At 41.3% G+C, this 25,312-nt stretch overlaps 1 long non-coding RNA gene across 1 annotated transcript; it reads left to right on the forward strand.

Moving 5' to 3' along the window:
- The first annotated feature begins 9,723 nt into the window (after positions 1 to 9,723).
- LOC140621513 (uncharacterized) lies at positions 9,724 to 22,984 on the forward strand. The gene is made up of 3 exons (XR_012021256.1): positions 9,724 to 10,119; positions 20,769 to 20,976; positions 21,707 to 22,984. It is a non-coding gene; the product is annotated as an uncharacterized lncRNA (long non-coding RNA).
- Positions 22,985 to 25,312: the final 2,328 nt, after the last annotated feature.

A 25,312-nucleotide genomic window follows, 5' to 3' on the forward strand; every position in this document is an offset into this window, starting at 1 on the left:
TTTGGTGGCTGGGGTCTGATGAGTGACTCATGAAGGTGGCTTCAAAAGGCAGGAGGGAGATGGAAGAGCTCACAGGTGAATTCTCTTTATAGCATCTGGGTGGCAAGGGGTGGGGGTGGAGTGGGTTTCCACGCATGCATGTTTGAGCACCCTAGCCAGGCCCCGCCTCCTGGACCATAAAGTAAACTGCACCAGTTTACTTTAAGTAAGAAAAATTATCCTAGATGATTTGAGTGGGCCCAATTCAGTTGGAAGTCCTTAGAAACATAATTGCTTGTGCCTAAGAATTCCAGTCTGCCTTCCTGCCAGCCTGCCAGCCTGCCAGCCTGCCCTGTGGATTTCAGACTTACCTAGCCAGTCTTAACAATCACTCAAGCCAATCCTTGCAATAAAGACCCTATTGATTCTGTTTCTCTGGTGGAATTCTGACTAGAAAAATTGGTAAAAATAAAATAAAATAAAATAAAATAAAATAAAATAAAATAAAATACCAAATGACATAACACAAGAGTATTCATTATACCACTATTTATAATTGTACACACTGAAAACCACTCAAATGTCCATCTCTGTGGGGATTGCAATGGAATGCTATTGCTATGGACCAAAAGCTTATGTCCCTCCAAAATTCATGTTGAAACCCTAGCCTCCAATGTGATGGTATTCAGAGATGGGACCTTTAGGAGTTAATTAGGTCATGAGAGCCCTCATGATAAAATTAGAGCTCTTGTAAGAAGAGACAGGAAAGAGCTTGCTTCCTCTCTCTACCTTGTGAGGACACAAGGAAAAGATGGCCATCAGACACTGGATCTGCTGACAACCTTGATCTTGAACTTCCAGCCTCCAGAACTATGGAGAAGTTAGTTTCTGTTATTTACTCACTTTGTCTATGGTATTTTGTTATAGAAACTGGAACTAAGACAACCATGCACCTGTAATAAGGACTATCTCAATGTTCTGCTATGGTATGATACCCAAGACATATTAAGAAAAACAACATGAAGTATAGACAACACATTGACATTTGTCCAAGAAAGGGAAGATGAAATACATATTCACATAGATTCAAAAATTGAAGAATAAATTATAAAAATATTTTTAAGAAAAAGGAAGAAAGTAGTCTTCTCAAAATATACCTTGTTTTGCAAATTTGACTTTGAAACCGTGCAAATTAGTTATAAAAATAGATAAAATGAAAACAACTCAAACTAAAAAAGCAATACTTAAAAATTGAAAGTAAGTTAACTTTTGTATTAAGTTAGTAACAGACAGAAATTATTTCAAGTGACCTTAAAACAAAAGAGTTAGATTATTATATATTCTTTGTGGGACAAAAAGAACTGAAAAAAATTATAAAGTATTAAGCTGTTTTCAGTGGTAATAGAACCATCTATAATACTGGTTTTATACATTGTGTGTGTGTGTGTGTGTGTGTGTGTGTGTGTGTGTGTGTGTTAAGATAAAGCAAATGTAGCAATGTCAATGCTATTGGGAGCCACAATATTTCACATGGGAAATAAGAGGTGCAGGTCTAACATCAAAGTTAAAGTAATACTGTGTGTGTACATATACACTTGAATTAGAAATATTAGGGGGCCTGTAGGTGGTTCAGTTGGTTAAGTGTCTGCCTTTAGCTCAAGTCATGATCCTGCCGTCCTGGGATGGAGCCCCACATCAGGCTTCCTGCTCAGTGGGGAATCTGCTTCTCCCTCTCCCTCTGTTCCTCCTTCTGCTCATACACATGCGCTCTCTCACTCTCTCTCTCTCTCTCAAATAAATAAATAAAATCTTTTTTAAAAAAAAGAAATATTAGTGAGAGGTAACAGTTCATGATAAGTGTTGCCTTGAACAAGAACAATCACCAGCAAGGGGACCTCTGCAATGTTCTGTGACAACTGGCTACCACCCAGCCTCTTAAGGTGATCGATACTGGCCAAGCATGAAGTTTAAACCTCAGTGACTCCACCTGTATCAGCTTCCCTTGCTTCTATAACAAATTCTCACAAACTTAATGGCTTAAAATAGCATAGATTTATTATTTTACAGTTCTGGAAATCAGAATTCTAAAATGGATCCTCAAAGCTGTGTTCCTTTTGGAAGCTCTAATGGAAAACTGTTTTCTTGCCTTTTCTAGGTTCTAGAAGTTGCCCATATTCCTTGGCTCATGACCCCCTTCTATATTCAAAACCAACAATGGCCAGTTGTGTCTTTCTCACACTGCATTACTCTGATATTAACTTTTCTCCTTCCCCCTTCTACACTTGTATGACCCTTATGGTCACATTGATCCCACTGGAAGAATCCAGTATAATCTCTCTATTTTAAGGTCAGCTGATTAGCAAACTTAATTCCAACACCAACTTAAATGCTCACTTGCCATGTAACATAACATATTCAAAGGTCCGAGGAATTGGAACAAGGACATTTTTGAAAGTTATTATTCTGCCTACCAAACCACTCAGAAAACACCAGAAAAGAAGTCTATGCTTCCCCAACTATGAAGGGAAAAAGGGTGAACTTTGTCACTAGCTTGTTACATTATACAGCTTCAGAAGGTTGGGACCCTGGCCCTAATCGCAACAAAATGGCAAGTGCTTCCTTAATCATCATGCCTAAAGGCTTCAAGCCCAAGGATCAAGGTCACTCTCTCAGAAGCTAGCATCTTACCCCATCAGGTTGCTGTGACCCGCTTGAGAGTAGAAATGCCAACAAGGAACGGTCACATCAGCTCCTACTCTTTTCCCAATGAATTTTCCCCAATAAACTCTAATCCAGCAGGTTTAGTGTTAGTAAGCTCTTTGATCCATGGAAACCAACTACATCCTACAGCTTAGAGTGATCAATCGTGGTCAACCACAATGTTGGACCAGTACTGCTAGATAATTTCCATGAGAGCAAATGAAAGCACTTAACACTCAGTAAATTTAAGCAAAATTTTATTATATAGTAATGCTGCAATGAAAAAGGAGAACAAGGACAGAAAAATCCACAGTGCATTCATAACTCATTCACACAACTTAGAGACACAGGAGCAGTAAAACCGAATGGGCAACCAATCGTAGCAAGAAGGGACCCTTACAGCTTCTCTCACTGGGATGAGACAAAAAATTATTTTACCTTCATGGTACTGGGCTTCCTATACCCCCCAAAACCCCATAATTAGTTACATGAGTAGCTACTTCTACAGCTAAATTTCCCTGTAGCATAACAGATTTTTTTAAAATTTTAGAATATGCAATATGCGCAAAAATTAACTCAAAATGCATCATAGACCTAAATGTAAAATGCAAAACTATAAAACTCCTAGAAGATAACATAGGAAAAAACCTATATGATCTCAAGTATGGCAAATGACTTTTTATATACAACACTAAAGGCACAATCTATGAAAGAAATCATTGATAAGCTGAACTGCATTAAAATTAAAGACTTCTGCTCTGTAAAAGACAATATCAAGAGAATGGAAAGACAAGTCACAGATTAGGAGAAAATATTTGCAAAAGACACATCTGATGAGAGACTGTGATTCGAAATATACAAAGAACTATTAAAGTTCAATAATAAGAAAATAACCTGATTTAAAAATAAGCCACAGACCTTAACAAACACCTCACCCAAAAAGATATACAGATGACAAGTAAGCATACGAAAAGATACTTCACATCCTATGTCATAAGGTAAAGGCAAATTAAAACAAGAATGTGATACCACTACACACCCATTAGAATAGTCAAAATCCAGAATGCTGGTGAGGATGAGCAGCAACGTGTACTCTCATTCATTGCTGGTGAAAATGCAAAATAAAACAGCCACTTTGGGAGACAGTTTGGCAGTGTTTTACAAAATTAAACATACTCTTACCATACAATCCAGAAATCATGCTCCTTGACATTAACCCAAAGGAGTTGAAAATTTATGTCCACACAAAAATCTGCACACAGATGTTTACAGCAGCTTTAGTCATAATTGCCAAAAGCTGGAAGCAATCAAGATGTCCTTCAGTAGGCGAATGGATAAACTGTAGTACATCCAGATAATAGAATATTATTCCCCACTTGAGCTATTAAAAGACACTGGGGAATCTTAAATGCATATTACTTAGTGAGCAAAGCTCATCTAAAAAGGCTGTGATTCCAACTATAACTACAATTACATGGAAAAACCAAAACTATGGGAACAATACAAAGATCAGAGGTTGTCAGGAGTTGGAGTGGTGAGGTGGGGATAAACGAGCAGACCACAGAGGATTTTTAAGGCAATAAATATGCTCTTCATGATACTATAATGGAAGTACACGTCATTATATATTTGTCCACCCACAGAATGTACACCCAAGAGTGAGGCCTAAGGTAAACTATAGGTTTTGGATGACCATGATGTATCAATGCAGGTGTATCAATTGTAACAAATGTACCACTTTGGTGGGGAATGTTGATAATGAAGGAGGCCATGCACGTGTAGAGACAGGGAGTATATGTGAAATCTCTGTATCTTCCTCTCAATTTTGCTATGACCCTAAATATGATCTTTAAAAGATGAAGTCCTAAAAAAAAAAAAAAAAAAAAAAAAAAAAAAGAATATGCAACTTGTCTGGATTCTCTTGTTCATCCTTGGACACTTTCCCAGTAGGTACATGATCCAGGATATTTAACTCCCTGAAAGATATTAGTATTTGCACACAATTTATTCCTCCCAAAAGGCCAAAGTTGTTTAGAGATTAGTAATCCATATACATCTTTTCTCCAAATGATATTGGATCTTCTGTTTTCTACAAATTGACCCAATGGGGGTAGAACTTTTTGAATTCTTTTGTATCATTTCTCAAATAGGATAATTTGTGAAAGCTACTTCCTTGGATCCACTTTTTCCCATTTCCTAAGGCCAGCACTGGAGTCCTTATTAAATTATACCCAACAGAATAAACATTAGAAACTGTTCTTAAAACAGGCATTTAGGGGCACCTGAGTAGCACAGTTGGTTAAGCATCCGACTCTTGGTTTAGGCTCAGGGTTGTGAGATGGGGGTCTATGCTGATTGTGGAGTCACTTAAGATTTTCTCTTCCTCTGCCCCTCCCTCATTCCTCTCTCTCCCTCTCTAAAATAAATCTAAAAAAAAAAAAACCAGGCATGGAGATGCAGAAGAAGATGCAAAAGAGCCACTGGGAATATTTAAATAATATTTAAAATATAATTATAATGTTAGCAACAAATCTCTGTAAAGAGACAACAGGGATTAGCTGATTTATATTAAAATACAAAGAGAAAACCAAACATATCATAGTCATTATCATAGTCAATGAGTCCTATGAGCTAAACTGTGTCTCCCCAAAATTCATATGTTGAAGCCCTAACTAGCTGCCAATGTGATTCTATCTGGAGATGAAGCTTTTAGGAGGAAATTAAGGTTAAATGAGGTCATAAGAGTGGGATCCTAATCCAATAATATTAGAGGCCTTCTAAGAAGAGACAATGAGAGAGCTCTCCATATGCATGCTCTCAGAAAAGGCTCTGTGAGCACATGGCAAGAAGGAGGCCGTCAGTAAGCCTGGAAGAGAGTCCTCACCAGGATTAAACTGCTGGCACCTTGATCTGTACTTCCAAGCTTCCAGAACTGTGAGAAATAAATGTCTGTGTTTAAGCCTCCCAGTCTATGGTATTTGATTTTGTTACGGCAGCCAGAGCTGACCAAAACAGTGAACGACATCAGGGTAGTTACTGAGTTTACTGCTGTTTCCAGGTGCCCGTTATACGCCATAGTCTTCCAGAAGAAACAGAACACAAGAACAGACAGTGCTGGCATTCAAGGGAAGTCTCCCTGGTCATTTCTGGGAGGAAGGAAAAAAAAAAAGAAAGACAGTGGCGAATGATTTACTAAGAGTGATTCATCAATTCACCAACTGAAGTTGAGAACGCTGAGCCACGCCAGGGGAGATAAGAATGAGGCTGAGGTCAGATACGGATGAAGTGAGTGATGGGGGTGGGCAGAGGAATGTTCTCTATATGTGATGATGGTAGACAGGGAAGCAGAATGGTCCCTGCCAACACTGTTCATGACCCAAATTATTGTCAGCATCTCAATTCAGTCCCAAGGCCCTAACTCTTCCCTCATTATATATAATATTTTTAAAAGACTATGACAACCTGGCTTCCCAAAGCCTAAAAGAAGAAGACACGAACTTGGAGCAAAAGATCTTCACTATTAAAAAGTTTAAACATTAAGATTATGAAAGAAGTTATCTACAGAAGGGAGCATATATGCACCCAAAGGATTCTCATCAGAAAATTGGTGCATACAAATGATTAAACAATTAGGGCACAGCTAATCAGAGCCTGAAACTCACTGTAATGAACACTACTGTCCCACTCAGAGATCTGACTTCATCTCACTGTGCTTTAGGAGGGGGTGAATGGGAAAGAGAAAGTTGAAAGGTTAATTCTCTGTAATTTGTAAACTCCATCTCTGTGACAGAAAGAGATTTAAAAAAAAAAAAAAAAAGCCACTCCTTTGTCCTCTGAAGGGAAAGGCACCCCAGCATTTGACAGTGTCACATAGCACTCTCAACCAGTAACCCATTTACAGAGGAAATGTGGCTGAGAAAAACATAAGAGTTCAGATTTGAGCTTCCAAGATGTTATAAACAGTGACAGGAATAAAAATTAAATTATATTAGAAAAAAAAACTTCTGATGTTTTGTGTCTGAAAAATAAAAACAAACACAATTTATTAAGTCTGAACATCTTATGGAGGCAACATTTTTAGCCTCGGGTAGTAATTATGGTTGCGCCACTAATGGGGTCTAGAGGAAGCCGATTCAACTCGCTTCATCCCCAGGGAGAGAGCATCCACAAGTTCACAGAGTCAGGCATTATCTCCATTTTAATGTCCAACGGAGTAAAGAATGAACTGAAACCTTGTGCTACACTGAGTAAGCTGGCCAAGCCTGCAATGGTGGTCTTTTTCTTCACCCACCCTCTAAAAAAGTATTACCTGCTCTGATAAATGTCTCTCTTATGTTCTTCAAGATGAGTTTAGTACTCAGCCCCTGGGCTATATTTTTTTTCTCCATGATTAATTATTTAAGGAGAAAAATCTTGGCTGGTTCCTAACCATTCCCAGGGATTATTGAGTTTTCTTCAGAATCTCATGAACTTATGGTGCTTTTAGCAGGACTTCTTCTTAGTATGTAATTATGCCAGCTGCCACCATCTATTCATTGTTATTTACAATTAGTTGTATCAACAAGTGCAACTCTTATCTGGTTTGACCTGCTGGGCCTCTGGTGGACCTGAGGGGTCCTGAGGAGGGCTGAGGACCCCAACCAAACCAGCAACAACATGTGGATTCGTTTGCCAGGGCTGCTGTAACAAAATGATACAAACTGGAGGTCTTTAACAACAGAACCTTAATGCAAAGAAATGCATCTTTTCACGCAGAAGTCTGAGATCTGGGTGTTGGCAGGGTGAGTTCCTTCTGAGCCCTCCTGAGGGAAGGATCTGGTCCAGTCCTCTGCCTGTGGCTTGTAGATGGCCATCTTCTCTCTGGGTCTCTTCGCATCATCTTCCGTCAATGTGCGTCTCTTTCTCTACATACAGCAATTTTTTCTTTTTATAAGGACACCAGGCCTATCGGACTAGGAGCCCACCTTAAGACTGCACTTTAATTACATCTGTAACAATGTTATTCCCAAATAAGATCATACTGGGGGTTAGGTCTTCAATATCTAATTTTGGGGGATACAGAATTCAGCCCATGGGACAATACTCCTGGCCTTTACTTTCTTAAGCTTTTATTTAGAGCAGCAGCACTCTGTATCCATCATTTTATGAGCTGACACAACAAAGTACCATAGACAGGTGACTTAAACAACAAACATTTATTTTCTCACAGTTCTGTAGGCTGGAAAGGCCAAGATCCAGGTCAAGCAGGATTCTGGTGAGAACTCTCTTCCTGGGCTGTAGGTGGCCCCCATCCCACTGCGTACTCACATGACCTCTTTGTGTAAATGTGGAGAGGGCTCTGGGTCTCTTCCTCTTCTTATAAGTATGAGAGCCCCACTCTTATGACCTCATTTAACCCTAGTCACATCTTCATAGGCGGTATTTCCTAACACAGTCACGTTACAGGTTAGGGCTACAACAAATGAATGGCAGAGGCGGGGTGGGGGAGGGTGGCAGGGAGACATACAAGTCAAGTCACTCCCTAGCAATCCCCAATGAAAGATTCTGTTTTCCTCATTTTTCACATGAGAAAACTGAAGTGCAGGAAACTCAACCCCAAGTCCCACAGCTAGAAGCTATAATGAGATGCAAATTGGTTTGACTCCCAAAAACCATTTATCTCTCTGTCCACCATTACTGGGTGCCCCAAACTAAGACCTAATATGACAGAAGGGAAATCTGGAAAGGGTTTGCAGGTGTCTATAACCAGCAGAGGGGTATGACCCACCCCGGTGAGGACCATGATTCTTTTCCCCACTGCCAACTGCACTATTCTGCTCCAGATCACCGGGGAATGGTGGATCCAGCAGGTAGGGAGGCTGTATAATGGAGCCATATGCACGGGGCAGAGCTGGCTCTGAATCTCATCTCTGCTACCTACTAGGACCCAAAGCAAAGCACACGTGTGGTCTTGCTGTGTTTCAGTGTCCCTCATGGAGGGATTTTCAGACCGTGGCTCGGCACTTGGAACATTTACAAATGCTTCATAACCGTTACCTGTTATCGTTATGGCCATGTTAAGTCTTAAGAACAGAGAATTTTTAAATGCTTCCCAGTTTCTTAGCCAACCCCCACCATGTAAGTTAAGGACTCTGTGCTCTGACAATGCATCCCAAGTTTCCAGAAATGAATTTTCTGACATCAGCTTAATGCACACTCTTCCAGGATGTCTTCTGCCCTGGGGATGGAGACTCAACTACAAGAGGGATCCCGCAGGGATCCTGTCTTATCCAGGAAAAGGCATGAACCACAGGGGGATGAGGCTAAATCCACCCCAGACCACCTCCTCTCTCTCCTGCGCATTTCTGTCTTCTTCCTCAACTTCTGAAAGGTCATTACACCAGGGCTCAAGAATGAGTTACTCAACCAGTCTTGCAGTATACACGTGCCATGTCTTAGATCTGGTTTATCCATTGCACCCCAGTGTGTCAGATGACCTGCTCCAGGAAAATGCCCCCCCTTTTGGTAGGATGGGAGAGGTCAAGAGGAAAGGCGATGAAGTCAACACTTTCAAAGACTCAAGTCTCATATGCTCCAGGAATGTGTCCTGGAGGCGGGAAGGGGGCCGGGAAAGCATGCGGCTGAGGTCAACATGAAAGAAGATTCCAGCCCTGTATCCCAGCATCCCCCAAGCACAAATGCGGCCAATTCGACCGTTCTCCATCCCCACGCAGAGCTCCCAAACCGAACTCTGCCTCTCGAAGGGCGAAGAGGGGAGGCTCCCCTGGAGGGGCCGCTTGACCACGCTTGACCACGTCCCCCTCGGTCAGGGCCCCTGCCCCAGGCTCGCGTCTGCTTCTCTGCGGCTCCCTCCCCTGGCTCCGGGGCTCGGGGCACGGCTTTGGCCCAGGCCGCCCTGGCACCCAGTTGCAAAAAGTAGCAACTTCCCCTCCGGCGGCGGCCGACGGGGCGCTCATTTGAATGCGTTTCCTTTTCATGAAGAACAAAGGTTGGAGTCGGAGCCCGGCAGCGTGGAGGCAGGAAAGTACGCGGCGTGTGTCGAGAGAGAGAGAGAGAAAAAAAAAAAAACAGAGAGAGAGAGAATGACCCACGAGCCCACGAGAAAGGGAAAGGGGGAAAACACCAATCCTCGGGGCGCTGGGCTTTTTTCGACTTTTCCTTTAAAAAGAAAAAAAAAAAAAGTTTTTCAAGCTGTAGGTTCCAAGAACAGGCAGGAGGGGGCCGAGGCGGGGGGTTTTGCAGAACGGGCGGCCGGTCGGTTATGAGTCACAAGTGGGTTATAAAAGGGTCGCACGTTCGCTGGCGCGGGCTTCCTGCGAGCGGCCGGCCCCGCCGGGTCGGGTCGGGTCGGGTCGGGCCGGGCCGGGCCGCCGGCAGCCTGGGGACCCAGCGGACGCCACGAGCCAGAGCGCGGGGACAGCGGAGCCGCCCGGCCGCCAGGTACGCCGCCCCGCGCGCCCTCCGCGCCCTCCGCGCCCTGCCCTGCCCTGCCCTGCCCGCGGCCCCAGGGACGGGGGCGCGCACGTGGCGGCCGAGCGGGCGCCCGTCGGGGGGCGCTGTCCGCGGGCCCCGGGAGGAGAGGCGGCGCGGGGAGCAGGGGCGCGGGGCCGGGGGCCGGGGCCGGGGGGCCGGGGGGCAGGGGGCCGCCCCAGTGCGCGCCGCTGCGCCGAGTTCCCCGCGCCGGCCTGGCGGAGGCGCACCCAGGACCAGCTCAGCGACCGGGGCGGCCCGGGGCGCGCAGGGCACACTTGCGGGGCCGGCAGCGCGCAGCACGTGCCTTTTTTTTTTTTTTTTTCTTTTTTTGCTTTGCTTTGCTTTTCAAAAGCAACTTAATAAGAGGCCTTACTTCTCTAAAAAAAAAAAAAAAAAAAAAAAAAAAAAAAAAAAAAAAGGCCGCAGCACCCTAAACGTCTCCTACCGAGGTCTTCTTTCCTGGACGGGAGGCCGCAGCCGAACCTGCAGTGAGCTCCGGGGTTGGCTCGCTCCCGGGGTGCGGGGGAGGCCAGGCCAGGGGGGGCAGTTTTTCTGCACAGCACGTGGGCTCCCTTGCTTTATCCTCGTAAAGCCCCTGTGGGCGCCTGTGCCCGACACTTTGCAGCTCCCGAGGGCGGGCCGGGTCTTTCGAGTTTTGTAGTTTTGTGGATTTTTGTGTCGTTGCAAGCAGGCAGAGTGGGGGGGGGGGGATGAGGAATCCGAGGGAAGCTAGGATTACTGAGCTTGACGGCCCGACACGGGGAGAAACGGGAATCCAGTCCTAAGACAGGAGGGAACTTGAGGCCCAGGGAGGTGACGTTACTTCTCCAGGACCACACAGCAAATCTAGGATTCCTCTATAATTTGAAGAGGCCGAGGGTATCTAGTGATGGTCATAATAGAATTTATATCGTGGGTCAAATAGATAAGCTTAAGTGGAAATAGACTTTTTACATCATGTTATGTGATATTTCAAAGCCCAAGTCACTCATTATGTCCCTTCATCTCCCTGAAGGAGTGCCTCCCTTATATAGATGGCTTCAACACAATGTATCATCTAAATGAACTAGGGCAGCCAAGCTTTTAATAATCGTAGGACTGATCTTTTCAAATGGGTATGTATATTGAAGTGCTTATCTGTGCGAGCAGGAATGTACGCTAAAAAGTTGACAAGGCGACTTCCTGTGCATTGTCTTATTTGATCGTCATAATGATAGGAAACTGGCCGGGTAGGGGGTGTTATGCCCATTTTGCCCATGAGGACTCGTGGCTCACAGAATTTGTGTTTTCCCTGCTAAGGTCATTAGGTTCTTAGTGTAAAGCCTGCCGTGAGGCGCACCTGTGAGATGTGGGATGTTGGGGAGTGGGGGGACTCGGCACATTAAGCCCTGTCAGTTCAGGCTCATTTCCATCAGACTTTTCTGTCTCCGTGATTTCCTTCAGAGGACCCAAGCGCATTCAGTAATTACTTCTGCTGCCCGGGCTACTCCGTAATGGCCTGTAATAATAATTAGGTTCCCTCGCCCCGCCGGTCAGCTCACCTTGACTGCAGGACAGAGCTTCCTAACCACACACCACACGTGTCAAGAAAGAGAAAACATGACCACTGGCCGAGACCCGTTTCAAGGCAGAACGGTGACATTTGCACAGATTCCTCCTCTGTTTTTACCTAACTATAAGGAAATGGTATACTCTAGTGGCCTTTAAAAAAACAAAATCCCTAAGTGCCACATGCTCTTCACGGGAAGGCCATCATCACGTTCTGTTTGCTCCAGTCACCGTGCTGGACACTGGAGAGGAGCCAGCGTGACCAAACAAGTGACAGTCCCTACCCTCATGAATCTAAAAAGTCAGAGGAGACAGGGCTAACAGGAGATCGCCCTGGAAGCTGACCTGTCAGGGACCTAAATACTTAAACTAGGATGTGCTGTGAATTTTGTCATTCTTTACTTTCCAGTGGCCAACACGGAAAATAAATAACCTTCATCTTTCTTTATAGCTCGTTAGTCTGTGAATCAAAAAAATCCACTCCCAAAAAGCCCCCTAGGTTTCAACTTTTGAGAACCTTTTTTTTTTTTTTTTGATCAACTATTTTATGTCATGACCAAGCTCTGCTGTTCAATCTAAAGGAGATTTTTCATTTTAGAGTATTAGTTCTGAAGGCCTTTTTCCTACCTTAAATCTGATGGAAGCTGTGTATGCTTTTCTCAGAAATTTTAAGAAGAGAAAATATGCATCCTCACACACAGTCTTGCATTCATGTCTGTGAGCTCCAGGCTTCCTTGAATCTCAGCTGTGACCCTTCTGGGGTGGACTTTCATAATCCCTCTTCTAAACCTAGGAAAAGTCAGTAGCTTGAATGATGGAAGTGGTGTATGGACTCTTACCTTCCACCGAGACAGAACACCTCTGTCCTTGACTAGTTGGCATCTCTGCATTTTTATGAGTCACTGGCTGTGAATCATAGCTGAACTATTGATTTTAGTAGCTTTTCAGTTTTGGTGATGGGCCTGCAGCCCACAGTGCAAAAGCCTGGTATTATGGGAAGGGCACCAGCCTGAGAACCATAGTAGGTTCTAGTCCCACCTCTGTGCAAATTCCTGTGCTGCATTCTTCCCATCTCTAAAATAGGTGGCTGGGACTGAGTCATTCTTAAAGTCCCTTAAACTGATGAAGAAATTCTATGATTCCAGCATGACTACCACTTCACTTCACTTTCAATACCTCTTCTAAGACATAGTCGGACTCAGTGAATTCATATCCTCTCTGCCCAAAAGAGAGTCAGAGTAAGTAAGTACCAGGATAACTGGCTGGACAGTGTATGGTTGTCTTTCACTATCTTACTGGCTTCAAAGCTGTCACACATTGGCTGAATTTGGATAGAATAAGAAAATTGTGAAATGCTTCTTCTCATGGAGAAGCGTTAAAATCTTAGAAGTCTCTCTTTATTCCACCTTTGCACTGACATCTTGCTTATAGGTATTCCCTCTATCTCAGTCTCTTAAGAAAACACCACTCTTAATTTGATGACTGCTGTGTAATTGTCACCTGCCATGAAACACTGAAGCTCTGTCCATCAGTCTTGTCTTTGGGTTTACAGTAGTCAGGGCCAAAAGCACACTTATCCTCCAAGTAACACATCACGCATCTGAGCAGTTCAGCATCCTCGCCCATGGCTACAAGACTGAGCAATGGAAGAACAGTGAACCAAAGGCACAGGTCCCACCCCTACTCACGATGACATGCTAGCCAGCAGAAGAGACTTAACATCAGTCAAGTGGCATGGCTTGGGACAGACTGTGCCAATTCGGTACCGATTCTGAAAAACAGTATCCACATGTGGGGCAGAAAGATTAGTGAAGAATATCAAACAGCTGATTTAATGAAATTGTGGAGCTGATGTTTGGCTAAGGTGAAATGAAATACCATGACGTTTGTGGAATTCTCCATAATGAGCATGTTCTCTATACAGTGGAAGTTTCCGGCTGTCCTAACAAAATGCTATGCTCCTTTATGTTGCTCAGCTGCCGTCGGGCCAGCATTGCAGTTCAGAGCGTGGACACCGGTGCTTAATGGCTCAAGTTTGTATTCTAGTAGGGCGCTTGCCTACCCACTCTAACTTGGGGCAGATTAGTGCCCCTGCCTGCACCCTGACCCTTAGGGCCACCAAGGAAAAATGGGGAGGTGATAAAACTCATCCCCAAGGCTATGATGAGGAATAAGAAGTCAAACTCCTGCCTGGCCCAGAGACCCATATAAGTGTTTGCAATTAGTTTGTATACCTGTATGATCTTGCATATTTCAAGAACCCAATTTGGAAGGCTAGATACAAAGACAATTTGAGAAAGTAAAGTGTATAGGGACAAAATGATCTCTAGAATCCTGACAAGGCAAAAACTTGGTTGGTTGTAAAGAGTTTCTTAAGAGTTTCATAATAATTTTTTTCTCCTTAATCCAAAGAAAAAAGACACTTCAGAAAATTCCTAAGGAAGCATTTTGGTATACCTTTATGATTGAGAGATTAAGATACCAAAGAATTATTTTTGTTTGACTTGTATGTGTTGGTTGATAATCTCTTAATTTATATCATGATTTAGTCAAATAGTTGTGGATGTATCTTGTACTTTTCAAATGACAAGGGCAACAGGTAGTAGAGGGACAGGTACTTTCAGGCCCTAGCAGGTACTTGTGACTGCTGCCGCTAGTACCGCAGCTAGCATCCACTGAGCCTGGGTTATGAGCCTCACTCCCACCCTCAATGTTTCATGTTCATTGTGTCATTCCATCTTCCCAATAAACTTTTGAGTCAGTTCTATCACTATCTCCATTTTTAAAGCAAGAAAGACTTAAAGAGTTTAAATTCCCAAAAATCACACAGCTGGGAACATGGCCGAGGTCAAGAATGGAACCCAGACAGGTTGAATGCAACAGAGTAATGACACTCTGAGACCCTCCACATGGACTTACTATTGTTAACACTTGTCACATCTGCCTTCTGTCCCTATCCTTCACCTCTCTCTGTTGATGTCTGTATCATCTCTGGCATCTCACCTCTAAATGCTTGGACGCATATCTCCTAAGGGCACACTCCTCCACAATGAAGTGAAAACACATATTATGACATCCAAGGGTGGTTTAGAAAAAAGAAAGAAAGAACAGGAACCTAAGTTTTACCCATAACTTCAGATGATTATTTCTGGTAGGATTCTCCAGCTTTATCCTATAATGATCAAACTTTGTGGACTGACATCCAAGCCTGGAATCCCCTAAATGTAAGTAGTCCATTACTAATGTGGAATATCAACAGACCTAATTTATATATTTCCACACTTATAAGCTTCTACAACACTGATTCTCCAAGAATCTGCATATTAGTTCAATCTCTCTGAAATGCTGCAGTGCCAAAGCCAAGCCGGTTGTGCAGACAGAAATTCCTTTGAAGTACGTCAGGTGTCAATCTCAGAGTGTCAGTCGTGTATCAAGCACTGGGGTAGGACCCAATTTCTGCCCTCAAGTACACCTCAGCACTGGGGAAGAGACAACAAGTAATCACAGCGCAGTGTGAAGACAGCTGTGGTGGAAGTCAGAGCCAGGACTAACCACGCTGGGGGAGGTAGAGAGAGAGAGAGAGAGAGAGAGAGAGAGAGAGATGGTCACACCAGGAGCCAAAGAGGGACCCGCCTCCAGGGGTTTGCTATCGGTGAGGGAAAGAAATAAAGCAGGGTGAGTGAATCCATATCTGAGGAGGAATTTGAAGTAGGTAGACCAGTTCCTAAGCGTACACAGGACATTATATTTCGAGATGAATTTCAAGGAGCACCAATCCTGACCTTCATTTGGTGTGTTAAGACATGAGTAAAACGCTGTGGGAGTGTAAGTCATAAACGGTATGGTGTTTGCCTTATAACAGGGTATTCCCATATGTAGTAAGAAAACTAATTTTTAAGCAGGCAAAACCAAACCTTTAGTTTCCAGAACTTGCTCAGTTTGTCTGACATCGTTCCCAGTACACAAATCCTTCCTTGTTTGGAGCCATGATCATGTGTAGAAATAGAAACACGTAAGTTGTGGCTTGGAGAAATAGGAAAGAGGACTTTTCCTAGGATGCCAGACATATAGGCCCCAGTACAGGTAACCGACAAACAGGTTATACATAGTAAGTTCCAAGGAGGCATTTTGTTGAAATTCCATGTTGAGAATAAACACTGTGAACTCAGGTAGAGGAGGAGGAGGAAGTCTCTTAGAAAAGGTAACTCTTCAAGTGATGACAGAGCACTCCAGAGTTGGTAACTGCCCTCACGTTTCCTTTCTCCCTGGGGGAACTGAGGGTAGGGGGGTAAAGAATATTGAAAACAAATTATAAACAAAAATAGAAAATTATTACTATAATTCTCTTCATGGAAGTATATTTAAAAGTTTAAGTGGTTAGTATGTGGAGAACCTTTTGAGAACTTTTGAAAGAAGAATGGCCATGATTTAAAGCAAAAGAATGCATCTCTCTTCTAAGTTCTCTCCTTCTTGCCCCTTGTTTTTGTCCATATTTGTTTGATAACATTTTCCCCAAGTTTTGGGCTGGCAGCTGAGCTGTTGTGAGGTTGGGGTGTTGAGGAAGTGCCCCCTCTGTGACACACTGACTGAGGATAGAGGGGGCTGGACTCAAGCTGCCTCTGGACCTACTTCTGCTTCCTCCACAGACTGGCTCTGGGGGCAAATACTTCTAACCTGATTTTTTTTCCACATTCTTATCTATAAAGCGAAGGTATTAATCACTGTCCACAATAAATCTTTTGGGAAGGCTGCTCTGCTTGTACATAAGATCCGTAAGTAGGTTTCAGTAAAAACTTCCTGGTTTTAAAACTGGGAAAAGCAGAATAATCCTCTAAGGTCCAGATTCTTTCTTGTTTGTACGTTCACAGTAAATGGCCACTCAGTATGATGTTTCCATAGTGATCCTGTGAATTCCACATTGGCTTTCTTGTGAGACAGTTCAAAAGTATGTCACACTTAGTTTTATGTGTTAATATTATTACTGGCATATATCTTTAAAACATTCATTTTCTGTATTTCAAAATACAGAAAGGTATGTTGTACTAAAGCTGTTTCATATGCAAACCAGTCTTTTCAATAAGGAGCTCTTAATTTAGAAATGGTATTTTAATTAAAGAATTCATAATTAGGGATGCCTGGGTGGCTCAGCGGTTAAGCGTCTGCCTTCACCTCAGGGTGTGATCCTGGAGTCCTAGGATCGAGTCCCGCATCTGGCTCCCTGCATGGACCCTGCTTCTCCCTCTGCCTATGTCTCTGCCTCTCTCTCTCATGAATAAGTAAATAAAAATATTTTTAAAAAATAAAGAATTCATAATTAGAACTATCAACGGATGTTAGATTTTTGTGAAAATAGATGACAGAGAGAGTTGATCATTTTTTCCCCAGGAATGGCTTATACTGGGAATTTTTCTTAAATGTAAGAAAAAAGCTAATGATATAAAAAGTAATCTTACCATTCACCAAGAGGTCAGGATATGGATGACTCTGACAGAACAATCCATTTTACTTTTAGAAGATGCATTTGTATGCTTTTGAAGACTTGACCCCAGTTACTTACCATCTCAATCAGTAACAGGTGAACTCAGGTGAATTCAAGAGGAAACATAATATTCTTTGCCTCATTGCCTGACAGCACAGAGGTTAACCTGAAAATTGATTACTAAGGTGTAACAGAATAATCATAGAAAACGTGATTTAAAAAATTCACATAAATAAACAGCTTAGGAAACCAGTCATTTGAACATTACTTTTGTCACAATCCTCAAGGTAATTATGAAGAGTTACTGAGAGACTCAACACTTACTAGGAGATTTTAGACCAATGTAGGAAGCTTAAAAAAAAAAAAAAAACGGGACTGAACTCAAATTCAGGTGATACTGTTCTAAATACTCAATCTGTGACTGTTCTAGGCTGGACATGAAAAGGATTGGCTCTTGAACTATTTGAAGTATATCCTCATCTCTCCTCTAATCATTCTTTATCCCTTTAAAACTTATCCACCATGAATCCGTCTCCTCAGTCCTTGATCTCTGCTTTCCAAGATGACTTAGCTAACTAACCTACTAAATAAGTCAAAGTGCCAATAGGAGGGGCTCCAACTCAACCTTTTCCTCCCTCTGCAGATAACTTCTTTCCACTGCAAGAACAGCTCACCTGAAACCTTACCTGCCACCTTGCTTCTCCCACTCAAAGGAGATGGTTCTAATGTAAGAAATCCAGACTAAGTGGAAGGAAAGGGAAACACTGTGACAGATGTAGAATTTTTAGAGGGGCAGGTCTTTAAGGAATCATGTTAGCAGCCACCTTCATCGTTTGACCTTAGGTCAAAATGGTAATCAAGAAATTGTCATCACAAAGATTAACTGTGACAGGTCCAAGTTTTCTCAGGATCTTGATCTTCACATACCTGTATTAATCTTCACTGCTTACTTTCATGACCTAAACCAAAATAAGCAACTTCAGAATATAGGGAATCAGAGTAACTTCTGGTGGGAAAGCAAGATAATGCTTTCTTAGGCAATTATACACTAGTTGCTTTTAGTGATTGGATCCAAATAGTGCTCAACATTGAGTTCCATTTTAATGATTATGTTTTGACTAGTATATAAGAAAATTAAGTAAATGTGGGAAACACTTAAATTATCTGAATTTAACCATTTTAATTTTCAAAAGCATAATTACTTTTCACCCATTGAAATGGCTTTGGACTAGAATTTGTACTGCTATATCAATCTAGGATCATGCCTTTCAGTAGAAATTAGTGTACATTTACTTTGTAACAACAAATTAATAGTTTCCAAGTACTTGCATATTTCAGGATGCATAAACTCATGATGGCTTGGTTATGAAATTCAACCACTGTGACTCTTTTTTAAAAGAAAACTATGGCATGCAGTTCTTTTGATATGCAAATATTAAGTAGTGGGTGCTGAGAATAAGAAAAATGGTAAAATATAGAGACATATAAGATTGTGGAAGGATATGACTTAAGATTCATTATGAAAAGAAGTCCTTAGTGACAAACTTCTGTTCTGAATATATAGCTGATACCATCTTTCCTAGCAAATCGGTAAGGTAAAAATAAAAGGATTGAGGTGCCTGGCTGGCTCAGTTGGGAGAGTATGCAACTCTTGATCTCGGTATTATGAGTTTGAGCCCCACGTTTGGTGCAGTTTACTTTAAAAAAAAAAAAAGTATATATTGAAATCATATGGCCCTCCTCAAAAAAAAAAAAAAAAAAAATCATCATTTAGAAAAGCTTACTTTGAGGAAAAATTTCCCAGAGCGCTCCCTTCAGTTCTTACTACCAGAGGAAAAGTAGGCCTGCCATATGATGAAAGATATCTAGTATTTTTATCTAGTATATATCTAAGGTTTCATCGTGGTAGATTTTTATCCAAGGTGAGAATGGATAGTTTCTTTGAAGTCTCAGATTTAACTTGGAACCTATCTTCAGCAATTGAATAGAATTGTGCAGTAGTAAAGCTTATCTTGACAATGGATGTGGGCCTAATAAAGTATGTGGAGTGAGGGGGGTCTGAAATAGGTCTTCAGAACCACCACTGTCAAGACTCCCACTCTAATTTATATTGTATGATCCAGATAAATTTATATTGCTATACATTGTAAATTATGCTTGTCACAGTTTTATCAAATGCTTATTAGCAGCCATGGCTGTTGATTGCTAGGTCTAGAATTGTGTCCAGTTCTTACCCTGCCACTCTACCAGTGGAGTAACTATATTCATTCCTCATTGCCTCGTGACAGCATTTTCTGCCCAATGTCTTGGCTATATTAGACCAGGCTTTGTTTCCTGTGATCACTAGTTTCCACTCAGACACACAGCAGTTCTGTTGTTGGCTAATTTGGTTAACAAGCCTAGTCAAAAATACTGAAAGTGAGCACAGCTTCAACAGTAATGAGCCCTCTGGCCAATCTCATGTCTAAAAGTCTACTCAATTTACTTTTTAAAAAGCTATTCCAGGATATTTTCTCCTTTCTTCTGTTTACCAGGGCTAATGTTTTCTATCTCTCGTTATGTTGTCTTAAATGAGACTTAAGATTGTGTAGTAGCATCAGACAAATTGCTCATTCTGCGCAGCCTTAGGAATTCTTCATGCCTGAGAAGTCTGTCTTGGTACATAGTACCGCGGTTTTCTTTTTGAGCACTGAGATCAAAAGATGCACGATGCTTTTCATTTCAGCATACCTTTATAGAGTTTGAGCCAATAAAAAGAAAGCTGTTAGAATGTTTAAGACAGCATAGCACATTGTGAAAAACACTTGCCACTTTTCTGAGCACTCTAATCAGGCAATTTGTGACAAAAGATGAAAGAAAAAAATCCAGTTATCATACTAAACGCATTTGTTTTAAATACCTGTGCTCAGATGTCATCTTGAAAGAATAGGAGAAAAATTTCTCCTGGGTAGAATAGTATGCAAACAATTTACCTTCAACACAAATTAGACATAGCTCTTTAAGAAAGGGTTGAATTATATTGGTTGGAGAGGAACCAGCATAAGGATATTAATATATGTGGAGTATTTACTGTATCTAAGGCACTGTGGATGGGGGGGGGGTAGTTATTTTTATGATCTTTACAGACTGAAGAATCTGTAAAAGGTATTAAAATCCTCAACTGACATCATTTAATTCAAAGCTCTTCGGCTTTAAGTTAATTCATCTCAAAAAAACACCAAAGGTAAGAAAAAAAAATTACTATCAGTAAGAATGATATATTTCCTTGGTTTGGAAATTTCCAAACCACAATATTCAGCCCTGTCAAAATACGTTCATTGGGGAATTTTTAACTTTATAATTTCTTTTGAACTTAATCACAGTTTTACATCTAGCTGGTTTCATGATTAAATAAAAGAGAAGGTGATTCCCCTCTTGCACTGAGGAGACCACATACTTGAATGATACTGTAACTTCTAGGCTCTGCTATAGTAACACTGCAACCAGAAGCATGTGGGAGAAATGTCACTTTATCTGAGAGAGTAAAATCAGACTCAAACAGGAAGTAGCAAATTCATCTTTTTCTTTTTTTTTTTTTTTTTTTTTTTAGTCCACTCCTTGCTGAAGACAAGAAGTTCGAGAAACAGCACCTTTTAAGTCCTACTTCCTTTACGTAGACCAAAACCAAAGCCACTGGGGGGTGCTTTCCCCACAGGACTCTCCAAAGAGCAGATGGAGCCATGTTATGATGGATTCATTTGTAGGAGAGACCCCCATTGCGTGTACCCTATCTCTCAGAAAGGAAGAAAGAAAGAAAGGTAAAGCCTCAACTGTTTACTACTGAATAAAAATCTAGCCCAAATTCAACCTTTATAAACCAGGTGGATTCAGGTTTAGTTTTCACAAATCATAAAATACTCTTTTGAATATTTGGGCCCTTTACTTAAATTATCTGGTTCCCAGGTAAAAACTTAAATCAAAAAAGACAGTAATGCCCAAACTCATGATCGCCTCTTTACATTTTAGCATTTGGTGACTTCGAAGAGTTGTTTTGGTTTTTTGTTTTAAAAGAACAGGCTAGGGACTGCTGGGTGGCTCAGTGGTTTAGAGACGCCTTTGGCCCAGGGTGTGATCCTGGAGTCCGGGATCGATCCCCACATCAGGCTTCGATCCCCACATCAGGCTTCCTGCATGGAGCCTGCTTTTCTCTCTGCCTATGTCTCTGCCTCTCTTTCTGTGTCTCTCATGAATAAATAAAATTTCTAAAAAATTTTTTAAAATTAAAAAAAAAAGAACAGGCTACGTATGTATAAATAATCCAGAATTTGAAACATAAGTTTACTTTCAAATATACGTAAAGGTAAAAATGTCTTTTTATCACCTGGTTTCTCTACCTTTTTCAACAAATTACTTCCTAGGATTTCATGAGCTAACCCTCTCCCTTAAAAGGAAAATAAAGTCTGTTTTTGCTCCCAGATTTATATTCCCTTACTCCAGCATTATAACTACACACACACACACACGCAACCATTTCTCTCTCTCTTGCAGGTGCCGCAGACCAGCAAGGGGAAATCTGTGGTTTAAATTCTTTATGCCTCATCCTCTGAATGCTGGAGGCTTGCTGTAGGCTGTATGCTGTTAATGCTAATCGTGATAGGGGTTTTTACCTCCGACTGACTCCTACATGTTAGCATTAACAGGGTATGATGCCTGTTACTAGCATTCACTGGAACATATTGCTGCCGTGGGAGGATGACAAAGAAGCATGAGTCACCCTGCTGGATAAACTTAAGACTTCGGACTTTATTATTTTTGTGAATCATAATCTGGTCACCGAGATGTTCCACCTTAAGTTTTAAGAGAGTAAGATCATTCAGATTTATCAGCAGCATTCTGAATGCAAACATTTTTATGTGAACCTTCAAGCCCACATCTTTTGTTTTTATCTTTAGTGGAAAACGTATTCACATCCTTTGCATCAAACTTATGGTGTGTTCATTAGAACTGTTCAGAAGCACTTTTCATAACTCAACTGACAGAAATATGGACTAAACACATTCTGACACAATCACTAGAATATCTGTCGTTAAAAATTAGAATGACTACTACTCTTCAGTTACATACAAATAAAAATTGTCTGGCAACATTTTTAAACAGATTTTACAAATTGGCCATATTTCCCCCTCATTTAACAATTTTCTATTCAGACAACTTTAGTTCGAAGTTAGCACTTTTATGTGAATCTGAAGGGGGAACTGTAAGGCTACGACAATGAATGTTTTTAATAAAATATTTTTTACCAATTAGCATGGTAAATGATATCTGAGAAGTAGCCCCTGTCTTTTCCCTACAAGAGACAAAGATTTGATTTAAAAAAAATTCATTTTTGAAATTAAGTCCCAAATCTAGGTTCAACTTTAATAAGCTTCGCCACATAACCATGTCGTGAGGCCAGAGAATCCACTTTTCGTCTCTAAGCCTGTGTCTTCATCCACAGAAAGGGGCTAACACTTTACAAAGTCAGTTTGAAATAGAGAACTATTTTGTAAAATAGCAAGTGTTACATTAATGTTTTCGTAAAATTCATCCAAGAACTAGTACCTTCCCCCACTTTGTTAGAGAAAAGCTAATGATTTGATTTACAGAATTGTTCAGGTTTGGACTTCTCTGCAGTTTTTTTTTTTTCCCCATAATTGACTATATCATTTACAAATAAATAGTTAACTATAATTGTTAGCATATTTAGTGTATATTTGTATTAGCAACTCTTCTAGCAACATTTTGTCAGTTATACACTGTAACCGAATAAACCTCTTTTAGTCCTTAGTTGATTTAAAGTAATTTGTTATGGCCTTTTTTCTTTTGCAAAGTACAAACTGTAATTTCAGAAGTCATTTGTACAAAAAAACAAACAAAAAGAAAACAATGGAAAAAAATTATGAGAATACCAGGGGGAACGATCCTGACCCCTAGGACATGGTATTCTCATCTGAAGGCATCCCCTCAGCCTGGCAAACATTTGTGTTCAAGATGTGTGTGCTGCCAAGATAAAGTTCTCCTCTTAACCCGTGGAATGAACATTTGGCTCCAAAGAGCCCTGAAGTAGGTGTGTCCCTTGAAGGGAGTTTCCTCAGACTACCCATTTTATCTGCACTGCTCATCTCTAGTTGGAGTCCTTGTTTTGAGTCCCAATTCTCCAAAACCCTGCTTGCTACCTCAGCCAGAATGTTAGGCCTGTGAATATCAAAAGGGCAACATAAGAAAAACTGTGCTGTGAGGGGCACCTGGGTGGCTCAGTCATGATCTTAGGGTCCTGGGATCGAGCCCCACATAGGCTTCTGCTCAATGCAGAGTCTACCGGAGATTCTCTCTCTCTCCCCCCACCCCCCGGCCCTCCCCCTGCTCGCACAATCTCTCTAAAGTAAATCTTTAAAAAAGAAAAGAAAGATGAATGGATAAAGAAGATGTGGTTTATGTATACAATGGAATATTACTCAGCTATTAGAAATGACAAATACCCACCATTTGCTTCAACGTGGATGGAACTGGAGGGTATTATGCTGAGTGAAGTAAGCCAGTCGGAGAAGGACAAACATTATATGTTCTCATTCATTTGGGGAATATAAATAATAGTGAAAGGGAATATAAGGGAAGAGGGAAGAAATGTGTGGGAAATATCAGAAAGGGAGACAGAACGTAAAGACTGCTAACTCTGGGAAACGAACTAGGGGTGGTAGAAGGGGAGGAGGGCGGGGGGTGGGAGTGAATGGGTGACGGGCACTGGGGGTTATTCTGTATGTTAGTAAATTGAACACCAATAAAAAATAAATTAAAAAAAAAAAAGAAAAGAAAAACTGCACCGTGAAATGCTTTATTTCAAGAGCGCTAGACTACATGAAACTTGGGTGAGTTCCTTAATCTCTGTGCCAGTTGTCTCACCAGTGAAATGATGAATCTATTTCTGAAGGATGATGAGCTTGGTGAAATAGTGCATGTAAAGAGCACAGTGTCTTACCATGCATTATATGTTAAATGAACACTAGCTTTAACACTTCTATATTTCAGTCATTAAATTAAACGGTCTCCTGTAGCACATCTCCCCGAGGACACTTAGCTCCAACCTAACCATAATCCCATGGTGACAACCCAGAGAACCGAGATCTGCCAGGGTCGCTGGGTTTTCTCTGATGCCCAGCTCTCCTAGGCTGCTAGTTCCTGATCTCCCAGTCTTGGAGTCCTCCTGACCAATATGTTCAGCCATGCCAAAAATTCTTGGAACATGCGTAAGACTGAGTGTGTGTTTAGGTTGGAGGAAGGGGTAAGTAGCAGAGAAGTGCTTGTGTGTTTTGAAGTGACAAACTAAGGGTAGCTGAAGTGAAAGTGGGTGCTGTGGCAGATGGAGAAGGTAAAAGGAACTTGATTTTGTACACAGAATGCTGAATGAATTGAGTGAAGCATGACATCATGGACATGGTTTCTTTAAAAAAAACAAAAACAAAAACAAAACAAAACAAGCAAACTTGAAGAATATCAAGAGGGTTGCCTAGGATCTGACCCACTTCCCCAGAAACCTGCTGAATTAGAGACTATTCACTGTCACCAGTAAGACTCAGGAGCTAAAAAATTAAAGAGGGGGTAAAGAAAACAAAGTCAAGGGATTGAAGGATATATAGAAAACATGGAGTATTAGAATTTTTCCAAAAATAAAGAGATGACCAGTACTTTTGTCAAAGAAATTTGGGGAAAATTTCTGAAGAGGCAAAAAAGCTTGAAAAAAAATTAGTAAATTGGAAGCACTCAAAAAAAAAAAAAAAAAAAAAAAGCTGACCCATTAGGTGGTTTTCAGGTAATATTGACGAGAAAACAATGAAAACAACAAAAAAAAACTGGTACAAGAGTTCAGCTTTGCACTTTGGACTTCAAATTCTTTCCTGGCAGTAGGGATAAGGAAATAATGTACACATAAAGGGTCTGGGGCTTTCTTCTACTATTATAACGGATCTAAGTATTCCAGTATTAGTCTGCACCTGGTTAACACATATATTCCTAACCGCTCAAGTAATGGATTTGTTTTAGATAGATTTATCAAATATCATTCTTCCACTGTTCTTTGCAGTGCTAGTCTGAACACACTGCCTCATAATTTATTGTGGT

The sequence above is a fragment of the Canis lupus genome, chromosome 30 (assembly GCF_048164855.1).
Source record: "Canis lupus baileyi chromosome 30, mCanLup2.hap1, whole genome shotgun sequence".
Taxonomy (NCBI): domain Eukaryota; kingdom Metazoa; phylum Chordata; class Mammalia; order Carnivora; family Canidae; genus Canis; species Canis lupus.